We start from the raw sequence: 15,873 nt of genomic DNA, 5'->3' as shown, positions 1-15,873 counted from the left end.
AATTCATTTTTATTACCAATTGCTTTGCTATTACACAGACACCACTTTGCAGCTGTATAGCCCTTTAGCAGGTAGTGGTTCCCCTGTGGTCTTTGCATAGGTCTTGTTGTACATTCATGTACTTTCTATTTTTGGATGTTTATTTTTCCGTAGGGCTCTTTGTGCTTTGTTGGGTCTGTTTGGAGATAATTGAAATCAGTAAGAAAAGCAGTGGCAGCAAAAAGTTTAATTCACTCATTGATGGCTAGAAAAATTCTCTGGGAATTTATGATAATCTATATCTTTCTGCTTCTATTCAACTCAGTTTGTAGAGTTTGAAAGAAACAAGCAATTTCAGGACAGTCTCTGACCAGTAGAATCCAAAGAAAAATACAGCAGTGATTTGATTTTCATCAATGTTAAATTTTCTACGCTAAATTCAAATGTAAACTGAATAACATTTTTAGTATTGTTAATTATATCATCTTTTTTTTCCAAGTGACTTTTGTGTTATAAAAATTGTTCTTTAGTTATATAAGATACATACAGAGTGTAAAGAATGGAAATTATTTTGGAGTAAACATTCCCTTGCCTAGTACATTATATCCCAAATATTTGAAAAAAAGCTTTATGGGTTTTATTGTTAAGCATTACAATAGATTTTATAGGATGGCTGAAAGCATTTTTGTAGTTCAGCAATAGCAGTGGAGTCAATCTCCTCATTTGAAACATAAGACATAACTCTGAAAGAGGCAGGAGCATTATCAAAAAACCCAGGATGTGAGGAGAATATCACAAAGTTACTTCTAGAGCCTGTTTGACTGTTAGGTTTATATTCAAGTTTTCAGATTGCTCTAAGCTACTGCCAAGGAGTTTTAGATGAATACAAAACCAGTGAAAGGAGCAAGATGTTGCTGTGAGGAAGTCACCTTGAATGCTCTTAGAGAAGACATGAGTATTATTTCTGGGAGAGTGAAGGTAACAATCTAAAATCACTAACTTTGAAGGTGACTCACATTAAAGTTCCTGATTAGCAAAATATTTCAATGAGAATCTTTTTATAAGACATTGTAGAATAAACTCCTCCTGCAATTAGAATAAAAGTAGTTCACTTTGCTCTATATGCGTTCATACATTAATTTTTTGTTGTTGTTGTTCCACATATGCTGGGCACTGTTCTAGGAACCAGGATATAGTGGTGAACAAGACAGAGAAAATAACTCATCATATAAAATTTACTTTCTGTCTACCTTGCAGTTAAAGATTTACAAGCCATCGTAAGAACTTTTAAAGAACAGAATAAGGTGCATTACTTTATTCTTGAAGTCATATGGGAAAAGCATGTATCTGTGGAAAACTAAAATAAATCTCGAAACAACTAGACATTATAAAAAGTCTTATTGCTTATTAGACATTAAAGAAAACATCATAGTATGTGTTGAGATGAGAGTTAAAATCAGCATTTACCAGAGAAACTCTGCTTAAGATATTGAAAAGTTCTGTTATTTTGAATTGTTATTTAACTCCAAGAACAACTAGCATCATAAAACATGTTGTTAAGGGAGATGGCTATCTGTTAACACAAACGCTTTTAGTCTTACTGGCAATAGCCAAGAGAAATTATGAAAAGATAAAAGTGATCTGGAACATGAATTTTGATTTTTTTTTCTAATTTGAAATCACTACGTAGTTGAAAGTGGAGTGAATTTAAATCATTTTATTATCAATATTTTATTAATCTTTCGCTTTGTGAAGAATAATGTGTGTCTTCCTCTGCACTCATATAAATACATAATTACAATTCTGGCAAAATAACCATTTGAAGTAACCTTTTCTAAGCTGGTAGATGAATGTTGATTCACTAAAAACAAATCTGCTGAGAATCTGAAGAATTTGGCGTAGCGCTTTTTGATCCAACGTCGAGAAGACTTTATAATTATTTTCTCTATTTAAAAAATTACCAATATTGATGTTACGATCAACATCATTTCTTGTCTGTGGCTCAACTAGAGTTCCTTTTAAGTTGAAACTTTAATTGAGCAATAAGATATACAACTTTGAGTCAGAAGTATGTTAAAATAAATGTTTCCGAATAAAATTATTTTGTATTTTGTTCTTTTCATATTGACGATTCATTGTTAAACTTGTAACTTTTACCTTTTGCCTCCCACCCTTTTATTCTTTCTTTCTTTCTTTTTAAGACAGAGTCTCACTCCATCACCCAGGCTGGAGTGCAGTGGTGCGATCTCTGCTCACTGCAGCCTCCACCGCCTGGGTTCAAGTGATTCTAGCCTCCTGAGTAGCTGGAATTACAAGTGCACACAACCAAATCCAGCTAATTTTTGTATTTTTAGTAGAGATGGGGTTTCACCATGTTGGCTAGGCTGGTCTCGAACCTCCAACCTCAAGTGATCCGCCTGTCTTGGCCTCTCAAAGCGTTGGGATCACAGGTGTGAGCCATTTGCCCCTTTCTTAACTGATGATGACTTTCTGACTTCTCATACATTTTATCATAAATAATGTCTTTTGCCCATAGTTCAGGCAATTTGACCAGACCTTACATGAAAGAATAGTTCAGGTTTAAGCTATTGCCTTATAATTATTTAAGAATTGGTGCTCATAGAACTAATGCTTCTGTATAGTTGTGCCACCCACCTAAATCTCCCTACATGTACCTTATATTTAGGGGATATTTTTGACATACTCTATATCTAAAAATATCGAAGATATTTTTACAAGAAAGTAGAGTGGGAAGGAGTCTATAATGAATATAATGTATTGACAGACTATTACTAAGTTAAATAAAGGCTCAAAAATTACAAGCCTTGCTTTTTTTTTTTTTAATTATCCTTTGTGACTTAAACAGATTTTGGTGAATTTTAAATTTTATTTGCTTAGTGTCAAAAGAAGAGGCAAAAAACAGACTGCAAAGCAGTAAGACAAGGCATTTACTAGGGTCTTAGGAATTACAATTTGGGAGACACTATTTCATCAACAAGCCAAATTGTGTTCTGAAGACAGAGAGGGGAAGAGGAGTTTTTAAAAGGAAGCTAAGGGTGATCACAGAAGTTTTTTTGAAAGAATTATCATTGGTGGAGGTGGCCGGCTTAGAACAGGGGTTCATATTTCATTGGTTGTTTCTATTCAGGAGTTGCAGCGTGGCAAAATTCAGATGTTTGCAAGTATGTTGTGACTGGGGCTGTTTGGCCAAGTTCAAAGGTTCGAGACAAGTTCCTGGGGTTTTTGTTTTTTGTTTTTGTTTTTGTTTTTAAGGATGTAGGTCATGTTCATTTCAGAATCTGAACCAGAGTGACACCATTTTGTATATGACATTTCACGATAGTGACGAATAGTATGGAGAGTGGCTCAGCAATTAGTGCAAGTTAGCCAAGTAGCTGTGGAACTATTGTGGTCCACTCATTCAGGAGTTATTTAAACTATTAAGGCAACATATAATGTAGGCACTAAGAACACAAAGATAAATAAGATATAACCCTTAATTTCTAGGAGCATAGAGTACAAATAAATGATTGAAATAATATACAAAATTGCAACCAGTATATGAGTTATGTATGGATATGATCGTTTTCCCTATGCTTCAGATGGGTAACATGACATATGATTTTGACACTGAAGAAAAGTTTCAGCTCACTGTGAAGAGAGAAAAAAGATGATCAACCTGAGCACCAGAAATAACATTTACAGAGGTACTGATGTGGAATAAAGAATCCTAAGTGCATGTTGAGTGACTGAACCTGATTTTGCAAATGTAGGATGGCTTTCTATGACATGCTAATTTATTTAAACTTTAAAAATAAAATGCCAGCTTGATAGAATTAAGAGTATCTGGAGAAAAATTTGGGATGCTTAACAACAAAATGAAATATAGACTGCTACTTGTAAATGTAAACTTGTAATAAATTTCCCATCCCTTCTTCAGAATTCAAATACAAATGTATTTAAATGTTTAAAATAATACTAACCATCATAGCCAAAATACTACCTTTAAGTATATTTGTTATGTGATATTAAATCATAGATTTTTATGTGTTTTCCAACTTTGGTTTTCACTATCAGAGAAATAATATGTGGCAGTTTATTTATCAGTTAGAACAAAACATGTTGAGATTTTCTATGAATTTAAAAAAATAGAGTAAAATTCCCTTCTCTCAAACAAAAAAACTTACAAAAATAAATAAAAGGAGCAGAGAATACCCTAACACTGCCCTAAAGGTGAGAGACACAACCTGTAACATAAACTTCGGAAAGTTCTGTGCATAGATAGATTTTATTGTGAACTCCTTGCTCTTCCAAATTTCCACGTGCACAACAAATAAAGAAAAGGGTAGAACTTGCAAACAATTTAAGAACATATATTATAAAGTTGCTAAAAATAACTAAATCATCCTATGAAGATCAGAGAAAAATAGCAAGTATCTAAGATGATAAAAAACAAACTAATCTTTTTTTTCTTTTTCTTCATAAAACATAAAATATCAAAAAAAGAAAAAACTTCTACAGTACATCGAGGAAAAAATAGTCTTAAATGTGTATTAGATTAGATATATTTCACCTACATATTCTTCTATAAAGAAAATTTTTAACATTTTTCCACTCAACATTATTTCAGCTCTCCAAATAATAACTCAAAATCAATCCATCTGAAATGGTGAACCCATAGTATGAAATTGTGGATTTATTAAAATATAGAACAAAGGGGAAAACATTTTGGTAATATTATTGAAATAAATACAACACCTTTTAGAAGATATTAAATATAATAATATTAAATGGCATATAATGTCTTAGTACTAACTATTTCTAAACACTCATTTAATATTCTGTGTTCTACTTCAGTGCCTCTGTAAATGTTACTTCTGATGTCTGGGGGGATCATCTTTCTTCCTTCTTCACAGTGAACTGAAACTTTTCTTCAATGTTTAAATCACATGTCATGTTTCCCATCTGAAGCATAGAGAAAGCTGTTACACCCACATATACCTCATATATTAGGAAGGAAGTTATAGTAAAATGAAATGCAATAGTACTTTATTCTAAAAGTAGTACATAAACAATAGAAAATTGTTTTGTTAATTAAATTTGTAACAGTAATAGTACAGAAACTAAAATTATCTATATTATATTTTTCAAGATTCCAGGTTAACAAAAACAAAATAATGAAGTATACAGGAATATCTAGAAGGCAAGAAAAATCAGTACATATGGGAATTCCATTTTCAGTTAGGATCTAGAAAGGATCTAAGTCTCCTAAGAGACAATTTCTGAACCTACTGAAATGCCAAATAAGCTGCAAAAATCATAGTACTTTTGTTGTTTTTGGTGGTGGTGGTGTGGTTTGTTTGTTTATTTGTTTTGAAAGAGATGCTTAATTATCTCACGGACAGAGAAGTTTCCTGATTGCAGTAGGTTCCTCTCACTATCGCAGAAATCTCTTTCATCAACCGAATAATTTATTTGAATAATCGTTCATTATAAGAAGCGAACAAATGAAAAACAGTAGACAGCTGAAAACATAAGAAATCTAAATGAATAAAATTTCAGACAGTGACAAACCCTTCACAGGAGAGAAGAAAGAGACCCATGTTCTCTTTTCATTCCTAGAGGAGCCGCAGCAGAAGGGAAAGATGTTATATGTGAAGTAGGAAACAACACTCCAACTTTTAGCTTATGGTCAATATTTTCTTTTTTTTTTTTTCTTTTTTTTTAAATGATCAGTACAAATAAAGGGCATCAAGAATTCTACAAGTATCTTCTTTAATAATTATTTTGAATTATTTGATCCATACCCAAAAGTTAATACAAGATGTACCATAGAACTAAAATTAAAAAGCCCAGTCATAAAGCCTCTAGAGGAAAACATACAAGAATATCTTTGCAGCCTTGGAATAAGTATAAATTTGTGGGACAATGGTATATATCAGAATACATGTACACATGTATTGGTTTTCATTCAGTTTCTGACTCATACCTCCCATAGCCTTTGTTATAGTCTTTTGTTATGATGTTGGGTGTGTGAGGTCTCAGGGGCCTCTGTCTTAGGAAACAGAATCTCTCTGGACCTTCTCCTACCCTCCTTTCACCTGCCCCAAAGCAGGACTCTAATCTTCCCTGCCTTTTTAATTGTAGGTGTAAGACCTTCTCCAGAAAAGGTCCCACTCTATACCCTGGGGGAAGAAATGCTGATTTCACAAAGCTTCCATAAAAACTCAAGAGGAATGGGTTCCAGAGCTTCCGGAATGTTGAAGATGTGGAAGATTCTGGAGGGTGGTGCACTCAGGAAGGGCATGGAAGTTTTGCATAGCTGTCTCCATACCTCATCCTCCACATCTCTTTATATCTGTATCCTTTATAATATCCTTTAGAATAAACCAGTAAACATAAGGAAGTATTTCCCTGAGTTCTGTGAGCCATTCCAGCAAATTAATTGCACCCAAAGTAGGGGATGTGGGAATCCAGACTTGAAGAATCTGGTTGGTGAGAAGTTCTGCAGGGCCAGACTTGAAACCGGTGTTCAGGGGCAGGGGTGATGGAGGGAGGGGGAGTCTTTGGGATGAACAACCTCTACACTCTCTACCCGGAGATAGTGTCAGAATTTAATTGGAGAATACTCAGCTGGTGTCTATTGCTTGTTGGTGGGGAAAAATCCCCACACATTTGGTTGCAGAACTCTTCTGGGTTGATTGTTGTGGTGTGACAGCAGAGGAAAAACAGTTTTAAGAGTTTTTCCCAAAACAGACAAGATACAAAAAGTATTAACCATAAAACACATAAATTTGTCTTCATCAGAATTAAAAAAATTATTGATCAAAAGTAATCATGAAAATAAGAAGGCAAGACAATAATTGGGGAAAAATATTTCTGGTACATGTACCTGACAATGTACTTGCACCCATTTTTTTTTTTTTTTTTTGTTAACAAGGATGTCCCATAAATCAATAAAATAAAGATAAACTACTCAGTATTTAATACAACTACTTAAAAATACGTAAGAGACTGAACACACAGGTAGTACAACAACAAAATCTAAGTAGCTAGTAAGCACATGAAAATGTGTTCCATGTTGCTATTGTTTGAATCTTAACCCCAAAAAGCATGTGCTGGGAACTTAAGGCCCAATGCAACAGTGTTGGGAGGTGTGGCCCAATGGAACAGTATTGGGAGGTGTGGCCCAAATGCAAGAGTGTTGAGAGGTGTGGCCCAATGGAACAGTGTTGGGAGGTGTGGCCCAATGGAAGGTGTTTACGTCATGAGACCTCCACCCTTACGCATGGATAATGCCCACCGTAAAAGGTCATGAGGCTGAGAGTTTCATCTTTTGTTCTTTCTTACCCTCTCTTTGCCTTTCTGCCATGGGACAACACAGCTGGAAGGTCTCTGCCAGTTGCTGGCCCCTTGAACTTGGACTTCCCAACCTCCAGAAGTGTAAGCTAATAAATTTCTGTTCATTAAAAATTACCCAATCTGAGGTACTCTGTTACAGAAGCACAAAACATACTAAGACACATGTCATTGGTCTATCAAGAAGGAGCAAATTAAAAGCAAAATGAAACACCATCTTACACTCACTAGAATGACTCACATAAAAAGACTGACAGCACTAAACATTGGCATAAATATAGAACAACTGGAACTTTTCACACATTGCTGATGGAGTATAAAATTATACAACTGCATTAGGGAAAAGTTTGGCAGTTACTTTAAAAGTAAGACATACATCTAACTGTACTCTAAGGTAGGGGTTCTTAACCCCCAGGGCATGGACAAGTACTGGACTGTGGCCTGTTAGGAACTAAGCCTCACAGCAGGAGGTAAGTGAGCATTACCGCCTGAGTTCCACCTCCTATCAGATCAGAGGTGGTATTAGGTTCTTACAGGAGCAGGACCCCTATTGTAAACTGCACATGCGAGGGATCTAAGTTGCAGGGTTTTTGTGCAAATCTAATGATAAATATAATGCACTTGAATCACGCTGAAGCCATCACCCCCACCCACTGTGCATGAAAAGATTGTCTTACATGAAACCATCCCCTGGTGCCAAAAAGGTTGTGACTGCTGCTATAAAGTATTTGCCCAAGAGGAAAGAAAACACATGTCTATTAAAAAAAAAAAAAAAAAAAGAGTCCAGGGGCCAGGCACAGTGGCTCATGCCTGTAATCCCAGCACTCTGGGGGGCCGAGGTGGGCAGATCACAAGGTCAGGAGTTTGAGACCAGCCTGGATAAGATGGTGAAACCCCATCTCTTCTAAAAATACAAAAATTAGCCGGGCGTGGTGGGCACCTGTAGTCCCAGTTACTCAGGATGCTGAGGCAGGAGAATCACCTGAACCCAGGAGGCGGAGGTTGCAATGAGCCGAGATTGAGCTACTGCACTCCAGCCTGGGTGACAGAGTGAGACTCCGTCTCAAAAACGAACAAACAAACAACAAGTCCAGGATATCAAGATGTTCATAGCAGCTTTATCCATGTGTTAGCCTGCTACAGCTGCCATAACAAAACGCCACAGCCTGGGTGCCTTAAATAACAGGAATGTATCTTCCTCAAATCTCTGGAGGCTGGAAGCCCAAGATCCCAAGATCGGGTGCTGCTTGGTTTGATTTCCTCTGAGGTTTCTCTTCCCAGCTTGCGATGGCTGCCTTGCTGCCATGTCATCACATGATGTTTCCTTTGTGCACACGTGCACTTGTTGTCTCTTTTGTGTGTCTAAACTTCTTTTTATAATCACACCAGATTGAATTAAGGCCCACTCTAATCCCCACATACATGACAACATGGATGAATTTCAGAAAACACTATGCTAACTAAAAGAAAGGCATATTGTATGCTTCCATTTTAATGACACAAGAGCACATGAAACTAATCTTTGATGTTAGAAGTTAAAATGTGGTTGCTTCTGCAGTTTTGAAAACTGACTGGAAAGAGATAGCCAGAGAACTTTCTATATCCCTTTTTGGGTTGAGGTTACATAGATGTATAAATTTTTCAAAACTTATTAAAATGAAAAATTAGGCTGAGTGATGTGGCTCATGTCTGTCATCCCAGCCGTGTGGGAGGTAGAGGCAGGATGTCAGCTTGATCCCAGGAGTTTGAGACCAGCCTGAGCAACATGGTGAAACCCCACCTCTAGAAAAACTACAAAAATTAGCCAGGCCTGGTGCGGTGTGCCTATAGTCTCATTTACTTATGAAGCTGAGGTGGGAAGATCACTTGGGCTCAGGATGAGAAGCCTATAGTTAGCTGAGATCATGCCACTGCACTCTAGCCTGGGTAACACAGTAAGATCCTGTCTCAAAGAAAAAACAAAAAGAAAAGATAAATTAGGATTTTGTTGTTTCATTGTATATAAATTATACTCAATACAATTTTTGACTACAAGTCAAAAAGGCATATTTTTAAATCAAATATTCCAATGATAATAGAAGTTAATACATTTAAAAGGTTTAGACTCAAATATCTTAAAAATAAAGAACAATTAGATAGTTTTATAAAACCAAGTATTTACATAATGGATATACATTTAAAAGAAATTGACTCAGACTTGTCAAGTGAAAAAGCCAAACACTTAGCTAATGAAAACAAGATAAAATGATGAAATTTAGAAAGTTTATTGTTGTTGTTACTTCTTGTTATGTCATGCATTTTTTGTTTTGTTTTGTTTTTTGTTTGTTTGTTTTTGAGACAGAGTCTTGCTCTGTCACCCAGGCTGGAGTGCAATAGAGCAATCCTGGCTCACTGCAACCTCCACCTCCTGGGTTCAAGCGATTCTCCTGCCTCAGCCTCCTGAGTAGTTGGGATTACAGGCACATGCCACCACACCTGGCTAATTTTTTGTATTTTTCGTAGAGGCAGGGTTTCACTGTGTTAGTCAGGATGGTCTCGATCTCCTGACCTCATGATCTGCCGGCCTCGGCCTCCTGAAGTGCTGGGATTACAGGCGTGAGCCATCGCACACAGCCATCATGCATTTTTTATATTGAAAAAAAATACAAAAAAAAAAAAACTACAGTGGAGACTTAAAAAGTTTTTTAAAAGCAGAAGTTAGTGAATTGATATAAGATAAAAAACACTAGAAGAAATAATTATAAGTGATAGATTAAATATGAAAGCCAGAAAGTAGAAATGTTCAATAATGAAAGAGATTAATTTGTCTTTTGAGAGATAATTTCATACAAAACGACAAATATATTTGAAAATAAATGAAATAGAGAAGTTTTTAGGAATATATGAGTTATTAAGTTTGATTCTAAAAGTTATAAAACCTTAAATAGATGAATTATCATTAAAGACAAATAGAGAATGTTGATGAAGAATGTTCTTCTCCAAAATGTCACACCCACATGATTTCTCAAGTGAACTATTTCAAATTAATTGAAAAAATAATTCTGATGCAATTTACTGCAGAAAGAAAATGAAAGCTCCCAAATTCCCCTTACAAAGTCAACATGATTATAAGAAAGCTATTTCAGAAACAAACCATATGTACAGCTCCTCAGATTCTGAACTGCACTGCTTTGAGAATATTTTCAATATACTTTGTTGGCCTGGAATACAGGTTGAAGTTCTGGGTCTTCTGGATAGCAAGCCCCACAATCTGAATTTATTTATGTGATTGACTCCTTAAGTTCTTCTATGTGAAACATCATTATTTGGGAGAGCTAGGTTCCCATGGGATGAACTTGGTCAATGGAAAATGAGGGGGGTTTAACAAAAATAGATCCTCCCTCCATTTTCCCTCTGTGGAGTGTTCAGAAATGAAATTTCTTTTGCATGGTGCATGGGCTGATTGTTTTTCCTTAAATATGTCGAAGTCTCGACCTCCAGTATCTCAGAATGTAACTATTTGGAGATAGAGTCTTTAAAGAGGTAATTGAATTACAATGAGGTTGTTAGGATGGGTCATAATCCAACCTGATTGATGCCCTCGCAAAAAGTGAAAATTATAACACACAAAGAGACACTAGGGATACAGACATACAGAGGAAAGACCATGTGAAGACAAAGCAAGAAAGTGGACATCTGTATACCAAGGAGAGAGGCCTCTGAAGACACCAAACCTGCCAGTACCTAGATCATGGACTTCTCCCCTCCAAAACTGTGAGAAAATACTTGTCAGTTGTGTAAGCCACTGGATCCTGGGTATTTTGGTATAACAACTATAGCAAAGTGGTATACATGGCCGGAGAACATACTTCCTGAGCTACCTGCCATGTCTCTGCCTGGCTTGTCATCAAGTAACGACCAACAATGGCCCATCATCATGGCACTTCCAATTTTCCTTGCCTTGTTTATCTTTGTTTCCTCACTTTTACTGAACTTGAACATCCCAATTAATGTGTCAACACTTTAATATTTTGTTCAGAGTCTGCTTTCTAGAGAGTCGGGGCTAATACAGCAACCTGGCAAAGATACATTTTAAAAGCAACACCACCACTAAGACCAAGATTAGTTCTGAAAAGTGATGTGACATATCTACTATAAATACCAATAAATAGAATCTTGGAATATTGAAATAATATACAGCAAACCAAATATAATATATTAAGACATTTATTTATATTAACTTATTAAATATTTATATACAAATCACAAATAATGTTTGATTCCAGATCAAAGCCGAAATATATCATAAATACATACAAACATGCACATGTGTTAGCAAAGCCTTTATCTTTTGAAATAGTGAAGTACTTGATACATTTCCATCATCATCAACAAGGAAAGGAGGAGGAGGAAGAGGAGGAGAAAAAAAACAACATTTTATGAAATTGATATCATTTACATTACTCAAAAGATCTTCACCAATTAATTCAAAACATCACCCCCAAAAAGCATTATAAATATTAGAAAGCGAAAGGCAAAGTTATCACTCTTTCCTAAAGATTTTTTTTTTCCATTGGGAAGACCCAATACAGTTAACTGAAAAAATATTAAATATAAGATATTTTGTTAATTTTGCAGGTAGCAATAATAAGACAGAGACATTTTTACAAAAATATAACAATAATTTAGAAAATATTATGGGAAGAAAGAAGCACAGAATCAGAGGAGTATCCAACAGAGCATAAAATAAAGCATAGAAACACCATTCCTTATTTCTCTGTACTGACTCCATACTTCTGATAGGAGATTGTTGTTGTTGTTTTTCTCACACCAACCAATTCTCTGATACCAGCTGGGTGTACTACAATTCAATTATGACACTAGCCTGAAGTTAGTGCAGTCCTCACAGGTTAAGGGTTCAGTCCCACAACTCGACACCCTAAGCAATGTGGATTGCAAGTAGTGAGTCCCTACTTAACTATGTACACTGCTAATGTGGTTATAAATCAGGGATTCTCACAACCCCCTCCTCAGGTTCAAATTTGCAATGACAGTTCACAGAACTCAGGAAACTGTGCTTACTTACCTTTACTGGTTTATCATAAAGGGGATGGTCAAAGGTGTAGATGACCGGCCAGATAAAGAGGTACAAAGCTGAGATCCGGAAGCATAGGAGCTGTGTTTGCAGGGAGCTGAGATGTACCACCCTCCCAGCAGGTGGGTGTGATCACCTACCTAGAAGCTGTCTGAACACTGTCTTTTAGGAATTTTTTTAATGGAGACATTATCACATAAAAATGATTATTAACTTGATCATCAGGCCCTGTCCATTTCCTGGAGGAAGTGGGTAAGGGGAACTGCAAGTTCTAAACTTCTAATCATGGCTTGGTCTTTCTGGTGACCTGTCCCCATCCTGAAGCTATCCGGGAGATCATTATAAGTCACTTATTAAACAAAAGAGGCTCTCATCACCCAGGAAATTCCAAGAGATTTAGGATCTCTGTGTCACAAACCAGGGTCAAAGATCAAATATTAGAACAAATGATATTCCTAACATCCCTGACACTCAGAAAATTACAAGTGTTTTAGTAACTCTGTTTCAGAAACAGGGGTGTAGAGAACAAATATATATATTTCTTATTGTGTCACAAACACTTGAAAATAAACTTTATAAGTGTATTGTACTTACATTATGAAAATATCAAAATTCTACCAAGGAACATGTAAGAAGATTTAAGCAATTAGAAAGATGCCATGTTAATGGACATGTTACAGTTTTAAATGTATCATTCTAAACAATTACAAAACTAACCAAACAATACAGAATCTAGAAAATGAGCAGCTCATTAATGCTTAAAAGTAGATTTCCAAGAAAACAGCATGATACTTAATATACACTAGTGATCATTATAATCAATGAGGAAAATGCAAATTATTAAGTAAATTATACTGGGAAAACTGGGTATCTACTAAAATAAAATAGTACCTTCACCATTCTCCTTACAATAAAATAAATTTCAAATGAATCAAATATCTATTTGCACAGGTGCATTTTTATGATTGCCAAAAGTGAATGAAATTATAATCTTATAGAGAAAAAGATTTTGAGGCATAAAACACAATTCCAAATTATAAAAAAGATACACTTTACTACATAAAAATTGCAACTTTATTTTTAGTAAAACATTTCAAGGGGTTAATTTATAAAACAGGGAAATATTTGCCACACATAGGACCTTAAAGGATTGATTTTCCTGTATACTGTACATAGATGTATTTTGACACGATGTAAACAGAAAGTGAACAAATGATACTGAAGTCAGTTTTGTGAAGAATTAATTTTTTTGACCTGTCTTACGGTGCTGAGCGAAGAATTAAGTGTCAAAGAAACATGTAGGAAGTTGTTCATTCTCAGTCACTGCTTAGGGGGCAGTTCTGCTGAACTGCCATTGCGACAAGCTCAGCAGATGAGTAGTGGCTTGGAGAGAAACGGCTGGAGAGAAAGGGAGCAACAGGAAATACCCTCTTTCCCACTCTTTGGCATGACATTAATGCTCTACGTGTATCCGTGTGGATCAACTGGACACTACAGACTATGACTAGGCTTGCAGTAAAGTATTTGCTAGTATTTCAAGAAAAATGGCTCCCTGCCAATTAAGTGTATTTTGGTAGGAACAGTTTCAAAAATGCACCTAAGTTGGCAAGAGCTGAAAGAAGTCAAGCAGATCCTTGATAACACATAAAATACGCATCAGTGGACTAGGCAGTAGGAATAGCCCACAGCACCTGCCCACCCCCATTGCCAAAGCTGAAAACAAAAAAAAACAACCCTTACCATGTGCCCAAGATGCCTGGCACATAGAAGTGTCAGTGTTAGCCAGAAGGTAGCAGCAACTGAAAGAGAATTGCAATTGCTTCCCAGTCAAGAATAAAGCATATGCATCACTTTCCCTAGTTTTGGCAATATTAGAAACAGATGAAAGAGGAGATTAAGAAAAGAAGGAGCAGTCTTCAGACCATAGCTTCTCCCCTAGTACAGATCCCCAGTCAAAGGCTAATTCTGAAGCAAGGTTAGGGAAGAGATAGATGGGTTTAGAGTTGATTTTGTACTTCTCTGATGATCAAAAGTGACTTAAAATCTACTGAATTTGTTCAATCTGTCATTAAGGGAAGGAAATAGAGGTGTCATATTTTCTCCTCCTGGAGTTACTGTTCTTTTAGAGACTCCTACCCTCTCATTCCATCTTCACATAATTAATATAATTTTGGAGTTAGGTTTTGAATTGCTGAATTCACTTGATTTGGTGGTTCTATGAATGAAATGTGTTCTTTTTTTTTTTTTTTTTTTTTTCAGCATTCAAAATATTTTTAATAAGAGGGTAGGATCCAAGGTTAGTTGTTGTAGCCTCGGCTGGCCCGTCGGCCTCTGGCACGCTCGAACTTCCGGCCCTTGGAGCGGACGTAGGGTTTGGTGTGGCTGTGTGGGGTTCCTGAGGCCTTGCCGAAATGCCGGTACACCTCTCGGCCCTTGCGAGGACCAGAGAGCAGGACAGTGCCGCACCCCTTGGGGGAGTCCAGGGCCAGCTGGTCGAAAGTGAAGATCTTGCCCCCTGCCCTGAGGATGCGGCTGCGGGCCGGCTGGTTAAGCGCAGTGCACATACCTTCAGTTTGGGCACCTCCTGAAGCCGCACGTCGTCCATTATGGTCCCCACAACCACGGCCGTTTTGTTTTCCCGGCCAGGAAGCTTCATCTTCCAGATCATTGGGGAAAGGGACAGAAGCGGCCAGTTGGTGCGACTCATAAACAACCTCTTCAGCACAATCTGGTTGAAGGTGGAATTGGTTCTTCTGGCCAGAAACCTATACAACTTGACCAACAGCCTCAGGTAGATATCCTGGCGCTTGGGCTCTTTGCGCGGAACCTTTCCGTCCTTGTTGTGGCGGATGTCAACTCCCATGATGGCGCCTCCTGCTCGGCCAGGACCGGAAAGATGAAATGTGTTCTGTATTTCATGTGTTAAAATTCTAATTCACAATGTGACAGTGTTTAGAGATGGGGTCTAATTAGGTCATGAGAGTGGAGACCTCATGATAGCATTAGTGCCCTTACAAGTAAAGAAAGGGTGCTCCTTCTTTACTTATAAAGAAAGGAGCATCTCCCCTTCCCATACCCCTCTCTCTCTCCCTCCCTCTCCCCGTCTCCCTCTATCCCACCAGAGGACTTATTAAGAAGATGGCCGTCTGCAAACCACGAAGCAGAGATTCACCAGAACCCTACTATACTGGCACTCTGACTTTGGACTTCCCAGCCTTCAGAACTGTGAGAAATACATTTTTGTTTTTAAGCCACCCAGTCTATAGTATTTTGTTTTAGCAGCTATGTTGACTAAGAAAGTTGTCATGTGTTCTCAAGTAGGCCAATCAGACTTTCTTGAGAGTTATGTGCAGACAATACAAACAACTAACAGCAGCAGGCTACAGAGATTTCCCTGAGCTCCTCCTATGGAGATCGCCCTTAAGTCTGATACTCATTTTTTAGTTGCTTCCAATTTTGAA

At 36.9% G+C, this 15,873-nt stretch overlaps 1 pseudogene; it reads right to left on the bottom strand.

Moving 5' to 3' along the window:
* Positions 1 to 14,673: 14,673 nt before the first annotated feature.
* Positions 14,674 to 15,391, bottom strand: LOC105483072 (large ribosomal subunit protein eL18 pseudogene; annotated as a pseudogene).
* Between the last annotated feature and the right edge of the window lie 482 nt (positions 15,392 to 15,873).

Source organism: Macaca nemestrina, chromosome 19 (genome assembly GCF_043159975.1).
Source record: "Macaca nemestrina isolate mMacNem1 chromosome 19, mMacNem.hap1, whole genome shotgun sequence".
Lineage (NCBI taxonomy): Eukaryota > Metazoa > Chordata > Mammalia > Primates > Cercopithecidae > Macaca > Macaca nemestrina.
Note: the sequence above shows the minus strand (reverse complement) of the source record. Positions and strands in the feature narration are given on the sequence as shown.